At 40.4% G+C, this 8,453-nt stretch overlaps 1 pseudogene; it reads left to right on the top strand.

Annotated features, from left to right (window-relative positions):
• The first annotated feature begins 3,396 nt into the window (after positions 1-3,396).
• On the top strand, positions 3,397-8,220 carry LOC130873510 (proliferation-associated protein 2G4-like; annotated as a pseudogene).
• Positions 8,221-8,453: the final 233 nt, after the last annotated feature.

Raw genomic sequence — 8,453 nt, 5'->3', positions numbered from 1 at the left:
GATTAACCTTCAACAGTGAAGCAGAGGACACCAAATAGCTTGTTTAAACATCTCCCTTTTCAAAATGCCACGAAAGTGAATTAAATTCCAATTTCTATTCATGGATTAGATCAAATTGCTCATTATGGTCTGGCAGATAGAAACCTTGTGACAAGTGGGGGGATGCCAGTTAAAAATGAATGTCTTCAAGGAGGTCTATGACAGAGAAAAACGGGGAAGGTGAGGGAACGGAGGGCTTCCTCTCTGACAGGTGCTCCGACTTCCCTGTGGCTGGATTTCCCATGTGTCCACCTGCCCTGTTCATTCATCCCTGGTTGATCTGAAGACTTTGAAGTAACCACCAAGCTCTCATCTGTCCCACCTCTGCCCTATGCACTTGACATTATATATCTTCAAGATAACCAGAGGATTCAGTGGGACAATTGAAGTTTGTTTGCTTCTAAAAATGTTATTCAGTCACAAAAATATATTTGTTCCTTTCTTACAAAGCAATGTGGTAATGGCTTTGTAGAGATAAGGCAAAACCAAAGAGAATTAAGTTTGATTAAAGGTGGGACCCTGGAGTCAGAATCCCCTCTGATAAGCCATGTGTAGCAGTGTGACCTCTCCTCTTGATGCCCAGTGAACTAACACCAGTTCCCTTTTTCCAGGGTGAGAATTTTGAGGACTAATGGGGTTGCTGCAGCCTGTTGGTATTGTTGCTATGGAATTGTATCTTAGTGGTAGACAAATTGTATTTTAGTGGTAGAGCCTTCAAGTTCCAGGGCAAGATGCCAGCAAGTTCAGTGTCTGGAGAAGGTTCAGTCTCTACATCCAATGTGGCGCCTCGGATATTGCACCCTTCAGAGAGGAAGGACCCTGTCTTCATCTGGCAGAAGATACAAGGACACAAAGCTACAAAGTCTTTCAGTCAAACCTTCTCATAAGTGCATCAATCTATTCATGAAGGAGAAGCGCTCAGGGTCGAGTCACTTCTTAAAGGCCCTACATCTAAGTATTATATCCTGGCCTGACTTTTAGAATGGACCAGACCCCAGCAGAGAGGATGCTCATGAAGCAGTGTGCTGAGTACAGGGTGCGAGTTCAATCCACAAGACATCCTGTCTCTCTATCCTCATTTTCATCAGTCCTCAATGTCTATTGTACAAATCCAGGAAGGCCGTGATAGCCCAGAGGCATTTTCTAGGAGAAAAAGATGCAACAAATTTGAGAACTTTCCATGGAGAACATTATTCCACCATGGCCTGTTAGTTGCTCTTCAATCTGCTCTGACCCAAGAACCTCTTGGAACCATCTTTCTGTGTATACTTGCTTTAATCTGCTGATGATAAATCTAGGCTTACCTTATAATTTCCTCTGCATTGAGAAAAGGTAAATGATTTTCTGACACAGTGCTTTTAGCGAAATTGGCATTTATGCATGCATTCATCTTTCATTCAATTGCTTAACAAATATTTACTGTCTGCCTGTTCTCTAAGATAGTAGGAGATAGGTAGGTATGTGAGGTGCAGCTCCTACTGAGAAAAAGCTCATGGTGTGATAGAATAGGGAACTACTTTAACAGTTGGCTTCAGATTGATGAAAGCTTGTGCAGGCCAAGGGAACACAGCAAATGACCCTTTTCTCTAAATAGCTTTCCTTCCCTCATTTCTGAGACACATCTGCCCCTCTCCTCACAGCTGCTGGTTCAAAGCCAAAACTGGCTTGGACTCAAAATATTGAACATCTAGCAGCAATTCCTTTAGGAACTTGTCAATCAAGTATGAACTTCCATTTCCTAGTCTCTCAAAATGTTGCTGGGCCCTTTCTTCAATTTTCTGTTGAAATAAAAATAGGTCAGTATAAAGGAAAATTGAATGATGTCTGAATGGACGCCAGGACTGAGTTCAATGGTTTCTGGACACAAATCTCTATGAGGTCACTGTGATGAATTTCCTATGAGGTCACCATGATGAATTTCCTAATTCTATTATGGTTTTTTTTTTCATTATGGATTTGGTTGCATGGTTTTTCTGGATTGAAAGTGGAGAACTGTATTAGCTGGCCTGGGGAATGATATAATGATTTTATAAAGTGATTCAATTCCAGCTTATCCAGGAGGGTCCATTCCAGCCTATCCAGGAGAGTTTCTGATGGAGACGATGATCTGTCTGTCTGGCAGAAATGATTGACATCACCATAATATCATCTAGTGAAGAACTATAAGAAGCTTTACCATGCTGAAATCCTTAGGCTACAGTGGGTACCCCAATAGTCTAAATCAGATATGCAACATATCTTAGATAATATTGTGAAGCAAGGGACCAATATTCACGCTCTAGACTTTGTCTTAGAGAAAGTAGGACATCTCCGCAACTGTAAAAGCACTCATCCGACTTGGGAATCTGTTCTTGCCTTGACTGCCTCTTGTAAATTGTCCATATGGTAAACCATGCAAATTAACATCTGGAAACTTCCAGAATAGTCCAATCAGCCTGGCCTTCTTAATGATTGACTTGTCTGATGGGATAATGACTTCCTTTGAACTTGTCCTTAGATTCCTCCTAAGGTCATCAACAGAACTTTTTATTCTTCATCTGCGGGCCCTGAACTGCTCCATGTTTGGGACTCTTTTCTAACTCTGAAGGAAATCTGAGTTGTTTTATGTTCTTTATCATTGACTCTGTTCTGATACTAATCTGGTCTGATCCTCAAGCCTAGCAACAGTTTTATCAACATGTTTCTGAGGCTCAAACACTTACAGGAGACATCATTTCCAGAAATTGGGTCTCCACATTAAATTTCTATCTAAGAAGTTCTTAGAGGATTGAAATTTGCCCCTGAATTGGACTATCTTTCTATAGACAAGAACTCAAGGGCAAATGCAAATCTCTTAGTAGCTACTGGAAGTCTGGTGACAGTCCTTCAAAATAGGTTTCTTTTGTCTTACGGCCATCTATCTGTGATGCCTCACTAGTATTAATAATATATTTATCTGATGTACACTAACATTTGGGCCAGAATTCTCTATCTTATCTTCCTTTACTAGTATAGCTATCTGTTTTCTAATTCCCTCATGATAACATTGTCTGAAATTTATTTATTCTAAAAGTGTTCATGTGAGCACAGTCATAAGCATCTTGGAATCACTGTTCAAAATGTAGAACATCACCTATAATTATATATTATGTAATATTATAGATTATGTGCATTATAAACATAATGTATATGTATTTATGCATGTCGCAAGAGTACGTTCTTAACTTCATACTTGGTATGAATAATTGCACCTAAGAATACATGAATACACACACACAAACACACACACACACTTGCAGTACTTTGTATCTAGTGGGAGATGACAACCACACAATAGACAAGTCTCACATCATAGAAATGTGGGTGAAAAGGTAAGTGATGGGTGTTATGGAAGCACTCAGGAAAAGGATTTTGGATGTGGATGCAAACTTCCTGGAAGAAGTGATATTCAAACTGAGACTAGAAAGTTGGTCAAAGAAATTTGCAAGAGGTAAAAAAAAAAAAGGATAAGGAAAGGGGAGAACAGGAAAATCTGCTTACTTCTAGCATCGTGGAACAGCAGGAGATGGAGAAGAGAGACATGCCATGCTCAGTCACTTGAAAGAATATGCTGGAGAAGCTGAGTGGAGACAGGAGACACTGCTTGGTCCCAGGCCATGCAGGTAAGAGGTCTTTTCTTTGGGCAGCTGAGATGGCAAGATGTCCTCTTACCTTATATGTAGGTGTGCCATGTACCTGTGATACACACAATGAATACATTACTGTCAAAATGATTTTTTAAAGGGCAAATAATAAAAAGAAGTTTTAACTTTGAAACTGTTTTAGAGGAGTTGTGCTCTGTGGGCTTAAAACCCTAGAATTGGACTCCTGATTTGGAATAGCATGCTTGCAACCCAAATAAGGCTTCTGATGATAGGTGATATCAATTTTTTTTATGTATGTTGCAGGGACACGATCTCAGTTCTTTTTCTTTGAGACAGGGCCTCACTATGTAGTTCTGACTGTCCTGGAACTCCCTATGGAGACAAGGCTGACCTGGAACTAACAAAAATCAACTTGCCTCTGACTCCGGAGTGCTGGGACAGAAGGTGTGCACCACCCGAGCCAGCTCCTGCACTCTTGTCTTGATCCTTGATATGAGTTGCACTGAGAACATGTCTCTTGCCTTTGACGGTTTTGATAACTTTGAATATTGGTAGCTTCTCTCCTCAATCCATAAAAGGCACCTTATTGAGGGTGATGCAGTCAGATTGTCATGTAGATGCTGTTTCTGGAAAGACATCACCAGAGGCTGACTAGCATTCATCAGAGGCCATGTATCACTGTGACGTCATGATAATTATCTCTAACAGCTGTGAATGAAAGACTTTCACAAATCACCCATATACATTCTTGTAGTATCTTTTAGGGTTCTTTGTTATATATTCAAAGAAAGCATAGTGGACATGCATAACACAATTCCTAAGTATTTCTGAAAATTCATCAACTCCTTGGTTCAAACGCTAAAGGGAAGATTAATTTTTCCCTTTCTGGAAAAATTGACCAAAATGTTAGAACTAACTCTTAATAAAATAATAATAATAATAATAATAATAATAATAATAATAATAATAATAAAGTTAATATAACACAGGAAAAATGTTCCATGATCTGCTGTTATAGCAGTAGTTCTTAACACACACATGGACACAGGCACAACTAAACAATTAGTTGCCTCCGAGGCAACAGCTCCAATTCCTTATTTGTAATTATAGAGAAATTTGGGCAATTTTAATTTTCTTCATTTTTTAAAAAATATGCTTCAAGAAACACAAAATTGAAGAAGTGTTACTGTTCAAGAAATGCAAAATATTTTCAGCCATATATCACAGAAAGTTGAAAGGGAATGAATATGATTGCAGAAACACATATAAAGAGTATGCATGTGTGTGTTGCAAGTATAGAGTTGACAGAAAGACATTTCAGGAAAGAAAGAGCCTGGCAGAAAGACAATAAGGGAGATGCACAGAGACAAGCTCACAGCAAAGAAGAAGAAACCCAGAAAGCTTCAGTCAGACAATATCCCGGGGGTTTCTGACCTTCCTATCCCCAAGGCTTAAGGGCATCACTACCGTTATAGGCTACATCATATAATCACTATTCTAGTTTCTTTTTGTTACTATGGTTAAACAATCTTCCCAGTAGCAGCTCAGGGGAGGAAAGGTTTTATTTCATCTTTCATTCCCAGGTCACAGTCGGTCATTGAGAAAAGCCAGAGCAGGGATTCAAGCTGGAGCTTGAAGCAGATCTATTGGGGAAGGCTGTGTGCTAGCTGGCTTACAGGCTCATGCTGAGCTATCTTTCTTTATGCAGCCCAAGAGTACCTATCTGCCTAGAGAATGGTGCCACCCACAATGGGCTAACCCTACTATAGCAGTGAGGAATCAAGCCAATGCTCCACAAACATGCCCAAGGGTCACTCTGATCTGAGTGTTCCTTAAGTGAGATTCTCTTCCCAGGTGACACTAGGTTGTACAAGTTGACAGTTAAAACTGACTGCAATTGCTACAGTTGCAATGAACTTCCTACCATTTAAAAGTTACTATTTTAGTGGGATGAAAATAATTTTTCTTTTTTAATTTACAAATTTCATATTTGCAATATTAAAAAAACCTTTTCTGCTGAAGGTTTAAAATGAGCTAGAACCTGAGTCCAACTCCAGGAGCAATGGGTTTCCTGGTGTCTCAGGCTCCAGGTTGCAGCAGTTTCTACGGATGCTGGTTGTGGCCTTTGTCATTGCTGTGTGCCCACTGTGTATGCAGTCTCAGCAACACTCTTCTCTTTGGATCTCTGTGTAACACCCACATATGTAATCTGCCCCATTTATCCTTATGGTACTTAAAGTCCTGCATATTGCTGTCTTCTCTCTACATCCATCCATGTATGTATGCATGTATGTATGTATGCACGTACGTATCTATCTATCTATCTATCTATCTATCTATCTATCTATCTATCTATCTATCTATCTATTATCTATCTATCTACCTATCATCTATCTATCTATCATCTATCTACCTATCATCTATCTATCTACCTATCATCTATCTATCTATCTATCTATCTATCTATCTATCTATCTATCTATCTATGATAAAAAGCTAGACAGGTTATGATATCTCCAGTATTTATGATAATATCTGTTCCATGGTAGGGAATAAAAGCATTTTAATAATATTAAGTAAATTAGATGTACATTTTGCTCCCTCTATAGCACAAATAGAGTGAGAATCATACACAAATACTTGTTACTTACATTCCAAATTCTCTTCATGATGTTTTCAACCAAAGCTGTCTTATTGTCTTATGATGATTGGTTATAGAAATCACCTTGGATTGGGGTATTCATCAAGCTCAAATATTTTGAAAGCTCTAATTTACTTATTCAGGAATGTGATTTTACTTTGTTCTCTCTCTCTAAAAATATATATATATATGAGAAATATATAGGTATATATCAACGCATATATATGTATGTGCACACATACATGACACAATATATAAATAAATATATTCATATAAAATAAATATTATATATATTTCTCATTTTAAAACTGCAGTGCTTAGAACTATCACATCTTAGGAGGAAATGCTAGCTTGATGATCATCCTACCTGTACTTCAGAATGTAACGCTTATAGCACTGGGGGTTGAAACCAGGGCCTCACACATACTAGCCAAGCTTTGCCACTGAGCTGTGTCTCTGGGCCTGAAATACACCTTTTATTCCAGGGGACCCGTAAGCATGCATGTTGAATGATTGGGGGAAAATGTAAAGATAGCGGAAGTGAGCACATTTTGTAACTTGGGACTTTTGCTGTAACCCAAATATGCTCCTAGCCATCAGTTCCTTTCCAAGCTTCAGTGTAACAGTTCTTGGTGGAGAATTTTCTTCAAGTACTTTTCTTCTCTGGGAGCTTTTCTAATATATGACTCAAGATTAAAGTTTAGCAGTCAAAGAGACTCTGGCTACAGCTTCTGGCTGGGAAAGGAGTCAGAGGCCGCAGCTCAGGGAAAGTGAAGCTGCAGTAGTGGTTGTAGGAAGATGTCGGTGAAGATGAGCAGCAGGAGCCAACTAGTACTGGTCATGCCCAAGTATAAGATGGGGGTGATGTTGCCAACTGGGTTCTTCAATCTTTGGTGGACACTTCCAGCTCAGGTGTGTCAGTACTGAGCCTGGGTGAGAAAGGTGATGCCATGATCATGAACGAGACAGGGAAAAGCTTCAAGAAAGGGAAGGAAAACGAAGAAAGGTATTGGCTTTCCCACCAGCATTTCGGTAAATAACTGTGTATGTCACTCCTCCCCTTGGAAGAGTGACCAGGGCTATACACTCAAGGAAGGTGACTTGGTAAAAACTGTCCTTGGGGTTCATGTGGATGGTTTCATTGCTAATGAGGCTCACAGTTTTGTAATTGGTGTAGCTCAGGGGACCCAGGTAACAGGCCGGAAAGCAGATGCCATTAAGGCCGCTCATCTTTGTGCCGAAGATGCCTGGAAACCAGGACACACAAGTGACAGAAGCCTGGAACAAAGTTGCTCACTCATTTAATTGCACACCAGTAGCAGGTATGTCGTCATACCAATTGAGGCAGCACGTGATCGAAGGAGAAAAATCCATTATCCAGAATCCTACAGACCAACAGAAGAAGGACCGTGAATTTGAGATACATGAGGTTTATACTGAGGATGTCCTCGTCAGCTCAGAAGGCAAGGCCAAAGACGCAGGACAGAGAACCACCACTTACAAATGAGAGCCCTCCAAACAATATGAACTGAAAATGAAAACTTCTTGTGCCTTTTTCAGTAAGGTGGACAGGCGTTTTGATGCCATGCCATTTACTTTAAGAGCATCTGAAGACGAGAAGGAGGCTCAAATGGGTGCGGTAGAATGTGCCAAGCATGAATTACTACAGTCATTTAGTGCTCTCTCTGAGAAGGAAGTGAATTGGTTGTTCAGTTTAAATTTACAGTGCCAGTGGTCCCTTTGAGCCTGACCTCTACGAGTCTGAGATGGAAGTCCAGGATGCAGAGCTAAATAAAGGTTCTTCTCCAGAGTTCTGCGAGTCGAAAAGCCCAGAAGAGGAAGAAAAAGAAGGCCTCCAAGACTGCAGAGAATGCCACCAGTGGAGAGACATTAGAAGAAAAAGAAGCTGGGGACTGAGGTGGGTCCCATATTCCCAGCTTGTCATTCCTGCCCTACCCCCTTCCCACCACACCCCAGGCTCTGTGAAGTGCAATTGGTCTTCCCTACCCAAGACCACCAGCAGAGCAGGCTCTTCTGCCCTCATCTCAGCTACCCCACCCATTCACCCACCCAACCCAGTCTTTCCAATAAAAACCCAGCTCCTACTGACTCCGGTCTTGGGAGGTCAGGCTTCTCAGCCACTGAAGACT

Source organism: Chionomys nivalis, chromosome 4, assembly GCF_950005125.1.
Source record: "Chionomys nivalis chromosome 4, mChiNiv1.1, whole genome shotgun sequence".
Classification (NCBI taxonomy): Eukaryota; Metazoa; Chordata; class Mammalia; order Rodentia; family Cricetidae; genus Chionomys; species Chionomys nivalis.
Note: the sequence above shows the minus strand (reverse complement) of the source record. Positions and strands in the feature narration are given on the sequence as shown.